The sequence below is a fragment of the Lagopus leucura genome, unplaced genomic scaffold (genome assembly GCF_019238085.1).
Source record: "Lagopus leucura isolate 7727_CA_CO unplaced genomic scaffold, USGS_WTPT01 Super-Scaffold_739, whole genome shotgun sequence".
NCBI lineage: Eukaryota > Metazoa > Chordata > Aves > Galliformes > Phasianidae > Lagopus > Lagopus leucura.
The window spans coordinates 4,668,176-4,684,926 of NW_024962255.1; positions in this window are offsets into that span (position 1 = coordinate 4,668,176).

A 16,751-nucleotide genomic window follows, 5' to 3' on the forward strand; every position below is an offset into this window, starting at 1 on the left:
TGTGTTGCATTTGCCTATCTCTTGAGTAACTTCAGTATGAACTGAATATTGAGGGACAAAACAATACCCTCCTTCACACAGAAGTTTGTGTAAGGAGTCCACTTCTAATTCCCTGTATCGTGTAAGTACAAGCAATCATGAGCAGTCTCTGTGGCCGTTTGCTCTAGAGCATGCAGGAATAGAGTGCCATCCCCTAAGCTTAGCTAGCATTTCCCACGTTTGTTGTGTTAGATGCTTCCTTTTGATTTTATCTTGCATGTTTTTTCTTTCTTATATGAGTAATACTTTGTATGAAGTTTTATTTCTTCTGTTGTTTCTGATTTCTTCACATCCTGATGCTCCTTGTCTTCTCTCAAAGCAGATTCAATTCATCCCAAGCGACAGTTAAAAGGTGTTTCACGTGTATAATTATTTATTTTTTACTTATTGTTGCTTCTACACAAGGGGATAAAGGAAAAGTAGACTTGCTGCAAAAGCCTTTTGTTTTGTTTAATATTATGTGTGTTTTTTATTCTTTAAAAGTACAGATGAAAGAGGTGCATGCATAAGTTCAAAGCGTCTCCTGCTAGATCCAGTAATCCCACAGGATACATGGATGGGAAAAGGCTGATGGAGAAAGTCTGGGTGGACTCAGCTCATCAGCTTGGCTAACGGGAACTAATGAAAAATAGTTCTTCTAACTCTTATTTGTTTACTTCCTTTCATTTTTATTTCCCCCCAGGCACAAAACAAGCAACCTGAGCTCTATTTAAAAACAGAGTGCTTTTCTCCCACACATCATCATTCCATAATCAGAATTGTGGTAATTTTGTGTCAGACTTTTTCAGTGAGCTTTTTCAAGGAGGAAAAAAAAATGCTGAAAGAGCACCTAGGGGAACATCTCTGCGGCCTCACAAAAGATTGTTTTCTACACGAATGCATAAATAAGAGCAAAAACTGAACTACTGGTGTTTGTTAGCATTTAGGCCACAATTAAGATAATTGTTTTTCCTTGGGGTCATGCTTGTTTCTGAACTCTTCAAAGTGCTTCATCCCTGTGTGCACTATATGACTGTAAAACGATACCCAAAAGGAATTGGAATAAAATGGCAGTGGGTCTTACCAGTGACTTTAGGATTTAACAAAGTGACCTGGGTTTAGATCCTTTGCAGCTTTCTTCAGCCAATGAGATTTCTTGATGAGGCTGCCACAATTGTGCCCCATGGGACAGGAAAATTTCTAGCTTCTACTAAATCTGCAATTGCTTGCAATGTGTTTTCCAGAGAGTTCTGTTATCAGCCTGGTGGACATGCACTGTCTCACTAACCAGGTCAATTTCTGGCTTTTGAGTGGTTCTGGGCATTCTGACACTCTTTTGTTCAGTACATTTTTCATAAATGTAGTTAACAGTTGTTGGAGCTCTGGCTGACTGGGTGCACCTAGCACAGGAGCAGACTGGATGGTCTTAACAATGCACAGGATAGAAAAGGAACCCCATCAGAAAACGGTTCAGTGCTTGTAACAATTGCTATATGATGAGATTTAAATTGTTTGTAGAGCTACAGTCTAATTCCCTCAAATATAATTTCCATCCACTTTCAGTACAACTAAGAATGTATTTTCATACTAGCTCTATCATTTGCCACTATTAATTTCATTAGACGTTTGTTAGCAGCTGTGAGTGAGATTTGATAATTGAGATTGATGAAGTGGTTCAAATATATCAGCAGTTCTCAAGTGAAAAATCTTCTGGTGTACAGGCAGAATTTACACATTTAGTTTTAATATTTGTTGATTTTCAAAGGAGGAAGATGATAACTAAGAGATCATTCTCTCCTACTGTTTCTGGTATTTGTGTGTCTTTCTCACAAGGCCCTATATTTTCCATATAAACTACTGAGGCAAATCTCTACTACATGTTCCTACTAGTTGGCAGATAGGAAGATATAGCTCTATAGGATTTTTGAATGTGGATGTTACAGCTTACAAGCTGAGCAGTTGCATGGAGCAGCGAGGTCCTAGCTCCAACCCACAGGCCTTACAGCACGTGAGGTGTAGCTGAAGGGGCACAAAATTAACCGCCTTTGGGAGCTGTGATGTTCATGCTGAACTGCTTCGATCAGAGTCTTATGTGTACACACACATAGCACTGCTGCGTTGCTTCTTTATCGCCTTCCCCCTTCAAGAAATTGCTAGGAGCATAGTGGCCCTTCAGTTAAAATGGGAATCAACAAGGGACCCTTTCACTCTGCTCCCATGGACACTGAATATCTGCTCACAATGGGAGTTTCAGCCTCCTTGCTGAGACTTCTTGGTTGCTTTCAACCTCTTATAAAAATTTTCTGGATAGGTGAAATACTGTGATCTCTAGAAAACAATGACATTTTCCCCATAATTTTTTTCCTCCAATGTAAGAAAAAAGGGTTCTGGAAAAGACCCTTGAAAAATATGAATTTAGTGTTCATAGGGAGGATTTGGCCTTAAGGAACATGAGATAGGAGATCACTTGTGTTATAACTTGCCTGAAACTGGAGCTGGAAAGATCATGAGAACTTGGGGCTCCTCTTCTCCAAATTTTTTTTTTTTTAAAACCTCTGGTACTGTAGAATAAAGCAGATTCTGCTGATGTTGAGATTGAGCCATCTAAAGATCTTTCCACAGGGCGTTCCTGAAGACAGAAATCCAAGTGACAGCCTTAAGAAAAAATTGCTTACTGCAAATTCTATACATTATCAGGTATTCTCTGCTGTCTTCCCTTGTTCCATTTTCTACAGTGAATTTACATGGTGCTTCTGCTACTATTCTGGAAGATGTTCTTCAGACAGACATTGCAGATGATGCAAATTCATGCATCTCATCTGTGTTCAGGGATAAGTCAGGCTTATACGGAATCTGTCTGTACCAGAACGAGACTGATGTCTTGTCATATGGGGGAATTAATTAACTGCTGATTCTCTGACTCTTTAGGTGAAGATCTGAGAACAATGCTGCTTGTGGGTAACATTCAGTCCTTAAAATGAACATCACAGAAAGTAAAGCCAAGTACAAAATCACTTGCTCTGTACACTCTCCACACCATTGTTATTATGTACACCTAATGTAGTTTAATTTCTGTGTCATCCTCTTAGGGAAGGTAATTGTAAGCAGGTAAGACTGGCAATTTGGTGTTGGTTTTTTTTTTTTTTTTTTTTTTTTTGTTGTTGTTGTTGCTGTTTACAGAAAGTCTCTTATGCCAGAGAGTTTGTGAGAAGACATGATTGAAAAGCTGAGGATGAGTAGTAGCTTCAATTTTGAATGACTTGTTTTAAGAGAGGAGATAATTGTGACACAGCTATCAAAAACTTGGGTCCATGTTGTGACCTCAGTTTTTAAGCAGAATTCTCTTCAGAAATCAATGGCATGAGGTGACACCTGGGTTTTAACCAATGCATAATAAGTTGCTGAATGTAAAGAAATGTTCACTTTGCTAGTTATCATGACATCCTCTCTAGAAGGAGCAATTCATTCGTAGCTTTCCCTTCCTGTACATAAATTAGGATGACTGTCTTTGTCCAGCTGGTGTAAGATAGCTGTGAAATACAGTATGCTGAGATAATGGGGAGAGAGTATTAACTCAGGCACTGACAAAAGGCTATATGTATGAGATGAAAATTTCTATGTTACATTGTTCTGACCTGAACAGAATTACAGTCATTATTGTCAAAACAAACATCAGCATCTTGCAGAAAGAGGACAGCTTCCATAAACAGAAAAGTAAACATGAAAGCCAAATATTCTGCCTCATTAGTCCTCATTAGGATTAGGAAGGCAGGTAATATGTCAATGAGAATGAATAATTAGGGCATAATGAATCTTCTTAACAGTACACGCTTTTTAGCCAGGCGAAGACCACTGGTAAGAGGCAGGCTCAGTCTGTGGCTCTGGCCTCTTCTTTCTTTACTTTTATTTAAATATTTTCTGCCATTGAATGTGGAGTGAAAAGTTCAGGGAATGTATGAAAGCTGTGGACTAATATGGTTGAAGTTTTAAGATCAAATAGTTTAGTCCAGTACTGTATGGAAACAAAACATAATAATTTTTTCAGTGACTGCATCCTTCCTTTCACTACTTGCTCTTCTTTTATTGATCAGTGCATTCTTTCAGTGCCAAAATGGCTGCAGCTGTTGAAAAACAAAGATAAAATAAAAATTGCAGCTGGTAGAACAGTGGTATTGAATTTAGTCCACAGTCTTTGCACGTACCTCTGTCCAAATCTATACTGTCTTTTCACTTTTTAAATTTATCTCGTAACAGTACGCTGTGCTCGCCTGAACAGGACTCTGGCAAATGCCAATGAGAGTTTGGGTTTTCTTAGAATTAGGATTAGAATTAACATAACATGCAACTCTCTAGAGATCTGTGTGGCTTAGAAGTGCTATTATCTATGTGACCACGTAGGACATGCTGTGAATTAGATTGATGCTTGTTCCTGTAGATCCACATAGGAAATGCTGTCATGTTGCTTGAGTATTTTAGCAGTCTGGATTACAGTCTTGCTCCAGGGGGAGGGAGATTTATGAAAGGAGAAAAGGCTTGCCACCGTATATTGCGTCCATGACCATTTGCTGCATTTTAGTAGTTTCTTTCATTAATAAAATATTACACTTCTCTAATTATCCTCTTAATTTTATTGATAAATAAGCTTTACTACGAAGCTATACTTTCTAACGTACTTGGGTTGTTTGTGGGAAGGGAAAACGGATTTTTTTTTTTCCCCTTACAATCAGAAGCTCTGATACAGGAGGTGCATCTGCAGTCTGTGATTTGGTATGTAGGAATGTGGCCTCGGTAGCCCTAAGGGACAGTGAGTGCAGTGAGGTTTCTGTTTGCATATTCCTAGGGAAACAGCAGTATCTACTGTACTGGCCATTTTGTGATGAAAATCCTGCTTTGCACTGGCTTTTTCCAGTCTGGAAATACCTTTGAGGCAATAGATTATTTTTTATAAAGTGTTTGTCCAGTGACAATCCCAAAGAAGAATCAGAAATTATATGGTTACGTGATGTTCTTCCGAAATAAAGGAGTATGTGTTTGTTATGTACTCCACATATATGGGTTTTTGCATGGGTTTGATTTCTTAATGGGTCAGAGTGGACTCTGTACAAATTTCTCCCTTCTAGATTATTTGAGTAAGTACACAATCAGGATCCAGTCTGAGGTTTTTGCATGGGTCTCTATTTTGTAGTGCTTAGCAGTGCTATAGGAAACGTTGAAGTTCTCTGTTGTGCATTTGTTGTGTAAAGCCATTCTCTGTGCTACCTGAAGGCCCACAGGTTTGTAAGTGGCAACGCATTCGGTAGAGATGACTCTAGATTTCAGTCACAAAGCTTTACTTCGGGGTTGGCTGCCTGTTATCTTTGGAGTCAAATCCAAACAGCATTGTTGTTCTTTGTGTAACAAATAGCGATAGTTTGTATACAGCTCCATTTTGTTGAGTCTGATTCTGGTATTATACTGCAGTAAGAGCAGTACAGAAAAGAGACTAGTTTGTAGGGAGGAGAATAAGGGGAAAGGACTGTCCATGCCCATATTCACGAGTGGTGGCCCTGATCCCAAACACAGATGTTCTTTCTTCAGATGAAATATAGATCCACTTTTAACACAGTGTCAATTTTGCATGACTAGCAGTTCCTGTTTCAAATTTAAATCAGTGGGTCTCTTTAGGCTCACACTTATCAAGGGTTTCTTTTCAGCTCTGACATGTTTTCTCTAGGATCAAAGTAGCCATACAACTTCTGTTGTGGTGACCTGTGACACATCCATGAGACGATATATGGGCTGAATTCAAACACTGGATTTATCACCAAAGTACACGTTTTCAGTGTAGAGAAATTGATGTTGTGAGTACATTCCCTCACATGGGGAAACTCTCTCTTGATACAAGCAACAGAGGTGCTGTTTCATCTGTGTACTGAGGGGTGGATTTATAAGTTTGTTTATTTCTTTTTTTTCTTTTATGTGTGTATATATATATATATATATATATTTTTTTTTTTTCAGAAGAAAGAGCATGATTACATTCCGTATGAAAATTGTGTTGAATCTTGAGGCAGCAATATCACAGATCATGAACTGTTCAGAGACATCTGCACGGGTTACAGGGATATTTTTGCTGCCAGTAAAGCAATTCTTGCTATTTTTTACTCATTCTTACTATTCTTACTATTGCTAGTTTTCACAGGGGGAAATCAGTATTTGGTGTAAGCAATTAATCTTAACACAAACACTGGCAGTTCTCACATTACTAATTAGAGTATTAAGGTGATTTTGTTGAACCGTATGCAGTCGATCAAATTCACGAAAGGTTTTTTCACGCATGACAGATGAACAACAAGGTATGTGTAAGTATAGCCTAGTGCATAACTTCACTGAATTTGATAAACTTTACTATATAATACTATTTAGAGACCATGACAAATTATTTGTTACAGAAGTAATCCCCAATGGCTGCAGTTCAGGCAAGCTAATTTTGGTAGAAAACTTGTTCAGGTGCATTTATTTTCATGGTCTGTAAATGAGCAAGCTTTGAATGTAGGCATTTCCTTGAAGGACCTGGTGCCACCTGTTTCTAGCCTTGAGTTACTTCTGTGGCCTTTGCTAATGTCCCTACTATTCTCTTGTATCAATTTGAAGGATTTGGTCAACATGAGACAAAATGATTTTAGGTCAGACTAAGGATGTCTTCTATTTCTTTGCTTAAGCTCTACTGTATTACTGTAAATGATACAGTTTATTACTTGAGTTCCATCACCGAGAGAACCTCACTTGCAGATTGATTTAAAGGCTCCCCTGCAGGCTGGGGAGCAAAAAAGAAACAGAAAAATGCTGACATGCTGATTCTTGTCTGCATTCTGTTAAAAAAGCAAGCTGCATCGCTCCAGCAGCCATGTGGCTAAAAAAGGTTTGCCTGGCATCACATGCTAAAAGTGCTTTTGATGATAAATTTGCTCTGCTGCCCTCAGCACTTTTTAGTCTCTCAGGTACACTTCCCATCTCTGCTGAAATTGAAATTTCAGTGCCATTGGGGTTGTTCTACGCCTCAAGAAGGTTGGCTGAAAGGAATGGATGTTGCGGTTTCCTAACGGTGTGTTAAGAAAATACCAGACTCTAAAACAGCAGTGGTACTCTTCCTGGGTTCCTAAAATATTTATTAAATGGATATCTCACACCTTTCACCAGAAATATACCAGTGTAGCGTGAAATTCTTTGAGATAAAGCATGCTGGTTTAATGCTGTCCCCTGTGAAATACCAGGCGATAGAGTCAAGTGATGTTTAAATTGTAAGGAAAACAAGCCACTAGTGCAGAGCCCAAGGTTTCTTATAGGAAGTATAGTGTAGCAAATGTACATTTCGTACACTAAGCTGTGTCTTGAAAATAAAGGTACAAAAATCCACTTAAATAGTAGAAACTTATCTGATGTTTTCAGAATGTGGAGAGAGATGCAAAACACGCAGTATCCATTGGATAGCCAAAGCTAACTCTGATAAACATTTTAAATAATGACACATAGGTATCTACTTCTCACTGATCACATTTTCCTGCTTAGTTTTTCAAACAACTATCTTTAATTCTCTTCTGAAATAATTATGGGTGTGCATTCAGATTTCATTATTTTATGCATTGCTCTCTGCTCCTGATTGTTTCATTAACCCCATGTATGTTTGTACCTGTGACCTTTGGCACTTGGTAGATACGGGATGATCTAAACAAGCTATGATGCAACCAGAGCAAAAACAATGACTGCATTTATTCACTGAAGGGCTGTGAAGACTGAGAACCTAGCTGGCTGTATGTGCTGGTACTGGTTCAATGCTTTAATTGGCCTTCTGTTGTGGGGAAACTTCTCTACACAATTCCATACTTACTGGAGAGCAGAGAGGTGATAAGGGAGCAGCTTAATGTGGAAGTGTTTGCAGAATGAATTTTTTGGGTTAAGGAAAATATATGCTGAGCAAACTGATGCTACTTATGACCCCTTCATGTCAGTTTCTAAATGTATTTGCTGACGAGCAATCTAATCTGGAGCAGAGCAATAAGATATTTATTACAGTCAAAACCTACAAAGTGGTCCAGAATGTTTAGCTCTGCACATTCTACTTAGTCTGTGTATGAAATAAGGAGTTATTTTTGCAGTAGGCAAGAGCATATCACTGATACACAAATCTAATTAATTATAGTGAAGGAGATCACAAGTCAAACGATGAGAATGTATTATACACACCCAAAATTCATCTTTCTCTGAATCTCAAGAAAATAAATGCTATCTGATGTCATGCTAGCAAATTGGAGTTGTGGACTAAAGAATTTGTTGGGGTTAGAAATTACACCTAATCTCCTAGAGTTAAATTTAGTAGTGTAAACAAACAAGCTTATGTTATTATATCTTTTTTCCAAGCACACGAGATGATTGTCTGTCATTGTTCCATCTCTTCTCCTCAGAGGATAAACCACCAACTTCTCCCAACTGCTCTATTCTGAAAGCTCCTCTTCCCCAAAGACTCTCTTTCCCTAAAAAGTGCTTGAAAAAAAATATTTTGAAATCACTTGTATGAGTATCTGCAACTTTGAAATTTCTGGGAATGAGCTGTGTTTAAAAACAATAAATAGTAATGCAGTGCACCAGCTGACAGCTGAGATATGGATTGTATTAACTTTTTTCTAGGTTGTACGGAGCTGTTTTAACTACAGTTTCTCTATCTTTCAGTGACCCATACAGCTAAGTGTCAGCTGAAGAGCAAAGGAGATACTCATGCTTCAGATGGCTACATGTTGTTGTCTTTTCTGTACTTTGTTTGCACTCAGTATATACAAATGTCTCGTGAGCTCTCTTAATGTGTAGTTATCAGTTTGGAGAGCACTGCTTGTAGCTTCTTAAATGGTCTTCTGGAATCCACATATTATTTAATCTACATGAATTTAGTACCTGGTAGTCTTCAGTTACACAGCTGTGTTGTTTTTTTTTTTTCTAGCCAACCACAAAACCAGTACATTTAATAGCAAAGTGTGAGGCAGAGAGAAACTGAGTATGGTTCTTGACTGCTGAAGCAGTGACGTTGCACAGCTGAGAGTATTTGTGCTAATACACAGATTTCTGCAGTGACATCTGGAAGCTGTGGGGGAGATGAGAGTGCTGCTGTGCTTACGCTCTGGTGGTCTGTTTTTGGAGACCGCGGTCCAAAGACTATAATCGGTATAGCAGGAATGAGGACTAGGTGAAGGATATGCTGTTTGCCTTGGATAACGAGTCAGAGAAAAGCAGATGATGCGGGATGACAGACTTTGTCCAAGATCTGAAGAGGCCAGAAGTGATGCTGGGCAGCAACTTGATTTGGACCTACATCCCCCCTTTGCTGAAATCTGACTGATGTTGGTTTTGTTCTTCTTTATTTCTTTTCTTCTGTGTTTGGGGGTTTATATAAAAACTACATCATCTATGGAAGCCCTTGATAAAATGGGGAGAGAATTTATTTAAAATATCTTTTCTCATTCACTGAGATTTAATATCCCTCTTTTAGCTGCTTTGTCTTCTGGTAAGCTGTTACCTTCTTGGAACAACCTTCAGTCTTACAGTGGCATCTCTGTTCTAGACCACATATATTCAGAAGTTATTGTGGTAACATTTTTATAGAGTAGAGCCTTTTTATTTTACCTTTTGATTCAGAATTTACCAAAAGTTTTTTTATTTTGTAGCATCTTGACCATTTTGGTTTATAATATTTTCCTGATTTTTAAATGAGGGCAAATTAAGTGAAATGGTCTGCTAAGAGCTGCTGGCTGACTTACATTTCACTGTATTTTGTGGCTTGTGGACCTAGTGCCTCTTGACTCTGAAGCTGACATAGATTTTTCTATTGACTTTGAAAACGGTAGATGGAGTCCTCTTAGCTTTGCTCAGGGCCTGCCTGGCTGTTAAGGGCAATGGTTTTTGTTGAGATGGAGAGCACAATAACAGACGGGGCTACTGCTCTGAAGAGCCTGCCCCATTCACACTGCTGACAAAGGTGGATGCTGAAAGAATTCATCTTCCATCCGTATTGTCACATCAGGATATTTTCACTGGTATCACGATCATTGGTGCTTTAATGTCGCAGTCATTGCTGATGGTCTCTGGGTAGAAGAGATCATTAAAGCAATCATAAATTAGAATTAATTTGATTTTATTTTGGATTGCATCCTTATGGCTAAGGAGCACTTTTTTTTTTTTTTTTTTTTTTTTTGCTATTGCATATACACATACATTTAATGGTGCAGTTTTAATTCTGTTTTCTTGCAGATCTGGCCATTCTGCTACAACCAGTGTTAAACAGAATATGCTTTCTTTTATTTATTTGACAGAGTATTTCCTCTTTTATCCTTTTATTTCTACGACACCCTGAAAGAAATAAGATATCTTGCTTTTCTTGTTAATGTAACAGTTCAGGCGTGGACACAGAGGGGTGGCTCTTTGATCCCCCTTTGTTGAAGTTTCAGGTGTTGCCTGCCTTTGAGGAAAACTACACCTCTCATATAAAGCACAACAAATGAGAAAAAAAAAAAAAAAATCCGAGAGTTCATCAGCAAATGTCTGTCATCTGTTGCTTTCATTCTAAAGACTAGTGGAGTGAGAGAGACAGATTGTTAGAGTCTAAACATCCTTGCCCAACAGTTAATATCAGACATCAAATCCAGCTCTATGATTTGCTACCTGCTATTTTTTGGGGATAAAATATAATTTGCTGATCAACACCAATGTCATTCAAAAAACAAACAACAAAATAAAATTGAACACACTGCTTTTAAGTACTCTCTGCTGCTTGTGGCTTTGCAAATCTTAAGGATGCTTGAGTATAATTCTTGAAAAAATAAAGCCACTCGCATTTATCATGAGCAGCACCACTGATTTCAAGTATCCTCATTGATTACAGTGGAATTATGCACAGAGTCAGGGATGGAGTCTGTTGTTTATCATCCTATTTCTCTCCTTCATCAATCTCCCACTATCTACTAAGTGCATAGTCACAGCCTACCTGAGGTTGGGAGGCACTTCTGGAGCTTTCTTACTCCAACTCCATTGCTCAAAACTACGTTAGCTTCAGCAAGTTGATCAGGACTGTGTCCCATCCAGTTTTGAACATCTCTATGGATGCAGACCCCTCACCCGCTCTGGCGAACTTGCTGGAGTTTTTAGCCACCTATGCAGTAAAAAAACCCTGTTCTTCTTGTACTAAAATAGAATTTCTTGTATTGGAGTTTGTGCCATTGCCTCTTGTCCTGTCGTCTGGCTCTATCATCTTGATGTGTTCTCATCAGGTATTTATATGTACTGATAAGTTCTGCCTTGAGCCTTCTTTTCATATGACAGGTATTTCTAGATCTTAATCATCTTCACGGCCCTTCACTGGGCTCCGTTCTTTAATTCAATGCTCTTTTTGTTCTGGGGAGAGGAGAACTAAATGCAATGCGACATATGTCTTTAGCAGAACTGAACAGAGGGGAAGGTGACCTGGTGGTAACACCCTACCTAATGCAGTCCCAGATGCTCCTGGCTGCCTTTGTTACAAGGGCATGTTTCTGGCTCGTGTTCATCTTCGTGTCCACCAGGGTTTTCTCTGCAAAACTGCCCATCATCTGGTCAGCCCACACTAGTGCTAGTAGATGAGATTACTCCTCTCCAGGTGCAAGACTTCAGTTAAGTTTCTCTGAGCCAATCATCTCATTGTAGATGGTTATCACATAAGTCAAATATTCCAATTTCCTCTTTACGAATCCATGCTGACTACTGCAATTCACCTTAACCTTGAGGTTGACAGCCCTAGAGTTCCCCAGACCTTCGTCCTTATCCTTCTTGAAGATAGAGACATTTGATTTCTTCTGGTCCTCAGGTCTCCCCTGATTATGACCTTCTAAAGCAATTGGAAGTAACCTCATAATGATGCCATCCAGCACCTTTTGAACCTGGGGATTCATCTCATCAGATCTTGAATATCTCCTAGCATTTGCTCACCCACAGTCTGCAGTCAACAATTATTTATAGATCTGTTCAGAATGGCAAAAACCATTTCACAGCTATAATTTTCCCGCTAAAGACAATTATTTGATCTGCTCATTCACTGAGTTCTTGTGGAGTGGAATGTTATCGAGTTTTTGGCTTAAAATCTTTGATAAACATAACAGAAAGACAACCATTTCTCTTACAGTGAGGAGGGAGGGAAGGTTGCATTTCTAATGTTACAGTGATAATGATCCCACTGTCTTTATTCTGTCTCACGTTTCAGCATGGATTTATAAAGGTGATATGATATGCCTCCTGGGCTGGCTCTCTGAGAAGCAGATAAAATTCTGTCTCAGTACAAACCTGCAGGGAAGAGCTGATTCAAACAGTTTAGTCATGATTTATGGGTCTTTATCCTAATCAGCTATTCTGACATGCCTCTCCTTAGAATGTAACTGGATTTGAAAGCAGACACAAAAAAATGTACTTTTGTTTCTTGTTGAGAGATATGCAGAACTGTTCAGTTCAGAGACTGCTCTCTAAGTATGTAGTTAAAGCTGCCTCTAGTCATAGCTGTATTTGAGATGGGGGGACCTATTTCTAACAGCACCAGCACCGCCAAATCCAGTATACAGTTTGTGTGTGACAATGCTAGGGATGCTACTGAGCATTCAGGTGGCACTTCACGTTTTCTAGTGAATATTGATCTCTCTAATCTTCATTATAATTTTGAATCCAACTTTCTGTGGTAATTACTTCTTTGTAGGAAACAGGGACCAAAAAAAAAAAAAAAAAAAGGAAACTGATAACACATTCAAATCAGAGATTAAATAGCAGAATTCTCAGCACTTTTTCCTTTTTTCTTTTCAAGTGAGCTATTAAAGAAAATATTCTGTCACTGCACTCTCAACAGTTGCTCTCTTTGGAGATTCTTGGCAACTGTTTTACAAAAGAAGTACATGAAGTACTTCCGTGGTGTTCTGAATACTGATTCGCCACTGTGCCTAATGATGTCTTTTATTGCCTGGTGTCCACAAGGCACATTATCTTCTGGGACATTTTTTTCTGGTTCCTGCAGGAGTGACATTTAGAAGGATGTAAATGTTCATTAGAAGGGAGATGTAGGTCTGATGTGCTGAAGTGCCTACAGATCTCTAGAGAACACTACATTTCCCTTGTCTGGGACATTTGTGAGTTTTTTTAGAATTCAGCTTTTAATATTCACTTTGGTAAGAACAAATTAAAAAAAAAAAAAAGTTAATTACAAAGTTCAAATGGAAATCAGGAGGGTGCAAGTAGTCATTTGATATTTTAGATTAAGGAATCTAGTAAGGCTAGAGATTTTGGCAGTATGGTTTACATAATTTGGCAAACTCCAGTTTTTCTCAGATGTATTTGGAATCTAACCTAGAGAAGCCAAGCTCAATTTGAAGGGTAACTCATACATAGTTTTCTGTTATTTCTGAGTATTTCATGTGGACACCAGAATATTTATGTGGACACAAAGCAATGACTTATCTCAGATGCAAAGGACATCATTAATATTCTCAAGAATGACAGAGATTGTTCTGTGTCAGAGTTATGTAAGCTTGAGAAACGAAGCACAGGGGCAGAGAGTTTCTCCCTGTGTCTTGCACCTCATAGAAGAAAGGATAGAATCTTCCCCCTCCAGGAAAGCCTGAGGTTTTCAGCTCATCACACCTTCTTTCTCATGATAATGTACAAAGCTTAAATCTGGAGTATTTGGTAAGATGCCAACCCATATTTCTGGAGCAGCAGTAGTATTATCCCTCCAAACTTCTAGAGCTGATACTTTGAGTATCACTTCAACATTAGCTATAGCCCTTCTTTGAATCTGCATCTGAGAGCTTAGTTTTTTGTTAAAATAGCTAAAAATAAGTTTTTACTAGTTGGAACAAGTTTCAAAACAGCAATAAATATCCACTTACCTGTCAAGAAAACTCAAGATAAGTTTAGTTCATATAGTCTAATGAATTAAAAGCAAATATCAAGTATGCATGGCTGCACTTGCAGAAAGTGTATACAGCATAATTTCCCTGGAAGCAACGTCCCTAATATCCTTTGAACTGTGAGAAGATTTGTTATTTGAGGCTGCCCTTTTTTACCCCTTCTTTTGCTTTCTGCTCTTATCCCATGATGGCGTTTCCTTTGTTTTCCAAAGAGCGTAATTGCTTTTTGGTGTTTAGGTAAAATTCTAAAACCACTCTTTAGTTTCACAGAAACTGATGACTTGCACTCACATCTCAGGCAAGGATGAAGTATTTGGATTGATATCTACTTGTTTAATACAATATGCATTTCTTCAGCTTCCTGGGTGCGGTGATAAAAGCATTCCATATTTTACTAGCTTATGCAGGTGGACAGGTATTACCTCTCAATAGCACATTTAACAGAAAATAGGAAAGAGCTATCCTTGGGCAGTTATGTTCAAACTAATTCCACTATCAGAATTTAGACTTAGTTCACTCATGCTTTTTGTATACAGAATTTTCATTTACATTCAGAACTTGCTTCCACCCACTTCTGCCCATTGTCCTACAAATAACTGGTGAGTTAAGAAGTACAAGCCATATAAGCAAACATTTATTAGTAGTAAAAGATCATGTTTGACTCAATGGGAAATGTTTTTCTCCACTGTTCTCCATAGAGAGGAGCTTTCATTTAAAAACTGATAACAAAGCAGCATGCCGCAGTCCAAGGGTTGCCTTAGGACAATCTAAATATTCATTCATTGGCAGTTATTCAAAGTATAGCTAATTTCCCAAACAATAAATTTGCTGCTCAGGAAAAATTAGTTTTCCACATCACAAACATATTGATGTGAATTTTTAATATCCCAAAATTCAAGACTGTTCAGTGCCAGAGTTGTGGTTCAGCCCAAAGAAAAAAGAAGTTACTGGGAGACTGATAGATTCATACTCAGGATATTTATACCATGATCAAGACTGATGCATGAATTTAGATCTATTTGTGATTTGCCAGTGCTGTTTCTCTATGATCAGCTCTGTGTTTGGGTTCATTATTGCCAAGCTTGAGGGGTTGTGAGTGGCACACTCAAGCAGGCAGTGATGTTGTTCTTCTTGTACATGCATGAGAGAAATTGACTATGAAGCTATTAGAAATCTTCTCAACACTTTTATTCTCCGTTGAAGTATTTTTAAGAAATGTTAGTGGGAAGGAGCATGGAATTCCTTGCGTGGCCTGCAGCCAGCAGCTCTGGAGGTACCCGGTGAAGCAGCCAATGAGTGGCACTCCAGGGACTCGCTGCCAGCAGCAGAATGGTTCTACCCAGCATGTGTCTTTGTGCCCAGCACTCAACTGCAGCTGTGAGGCTGCATGCTGATAGACATATAGTTATGAGCTTTCAAAGGAATACTGCTTCTGCTGAAATCAGTGGCAAAATTCCCATATATTTATCTGTAAAGAAGTAGCGCTGTTTCTTACCCACATTCTAGGCACTTCCTGTGGGAGTGTACTATCTCATTACTCAGGTTACCCTAAAATCTGATCTGTGCGTGCACTCATAGCAACTGCAGTAGCTATTTTTCAAGATTGTTTGATGGGATGAAGGCACTCCTCAGTTATGCATTTGGATTTTGCTGTGGCACTCTGAGTAAATGTTCACAAGATGTTTTTGCTTGCAAGTGAGGAAAATGCTCTCATGGTTATTTGATCCAAAGGATACTGAAGGGTTTTGACCTTCACATCATCTCTTAATAACACACTGATCTGATATTTTGTGCTTCCATGATCTTTACAAATCCTCTCCAGCGCACAAATTAAATTCTCTGTAAAACACTTGAGAAATGTCACGTTAAATCATAGGCATGGGTCCCATAATTACAAAACTACCTACAGAAAGAATAATAAACAGAGAGCTTTCTGTACCATAGATGGAAAATTGTTTATTGCTTGTGACTGTAAATGGCTCAATGCCTTAATTTTAAAAACAATCCTGCAATCAGTTCTTACGATTTCAAATTTTGAGGTGAAGAAATGTTTTCTGGTATGAGGGAGAAACTGTGCTCAGGTTAAACCCTTCTTCTTCTTCTTACAGAATATCTCAGGGATATTAGTGCTACTTGTTTTGGCTAGAGAAACATATTCAGGTATAATGAAACACCTTTATATGGTCATAGGCAGAATTGTTCTCAACTTGGATATCACAGAAAGAACTCTCACTCTCTAGAACTGATCTGGTGATCCAAAGAATGATCCAAAGAAAATAGAACATTTATTTAAATTAAAAAAAAAAAAAAGAAAAAGAGAGATATACTGTTGCTGTGAAACATGGAGATTTTCTAAAATTTGTGTAAATTTTCTATGGTATGTTATCATTGCTTATGATAACCCAGTCAAGGAAGGTACCTTCGGTGAGGCTTTGTGTGCTAGGAGGATACAAAGCTGTATTGCAGCCAACGTAACTAGTAATAAAGCAATGCTTTTGTTGGCTGCTGGTAAGGTGCTGAAATCACTAGAATGTGGTTTAAGTGTGGTGTTGGCAAAGAAAGCATTTGTCAAAACCTGATACAAACCTTCCGTGGGATTTTCATCCTATTCTATTTCTTACATGGTGAAGTTGTTCAGGAAAGTGTCCTCGTCGAATCTGCAGTGGAATATTCTGCATTTTCAGTCACAAAAAAGAACATGTGAGTTCTGCTCTAACAGTTTATGTCCTGGAAATTCAACTTTGTATCTGCGCAGCTGGAGGACTCTTACTAATTCAGGCATTAATGATC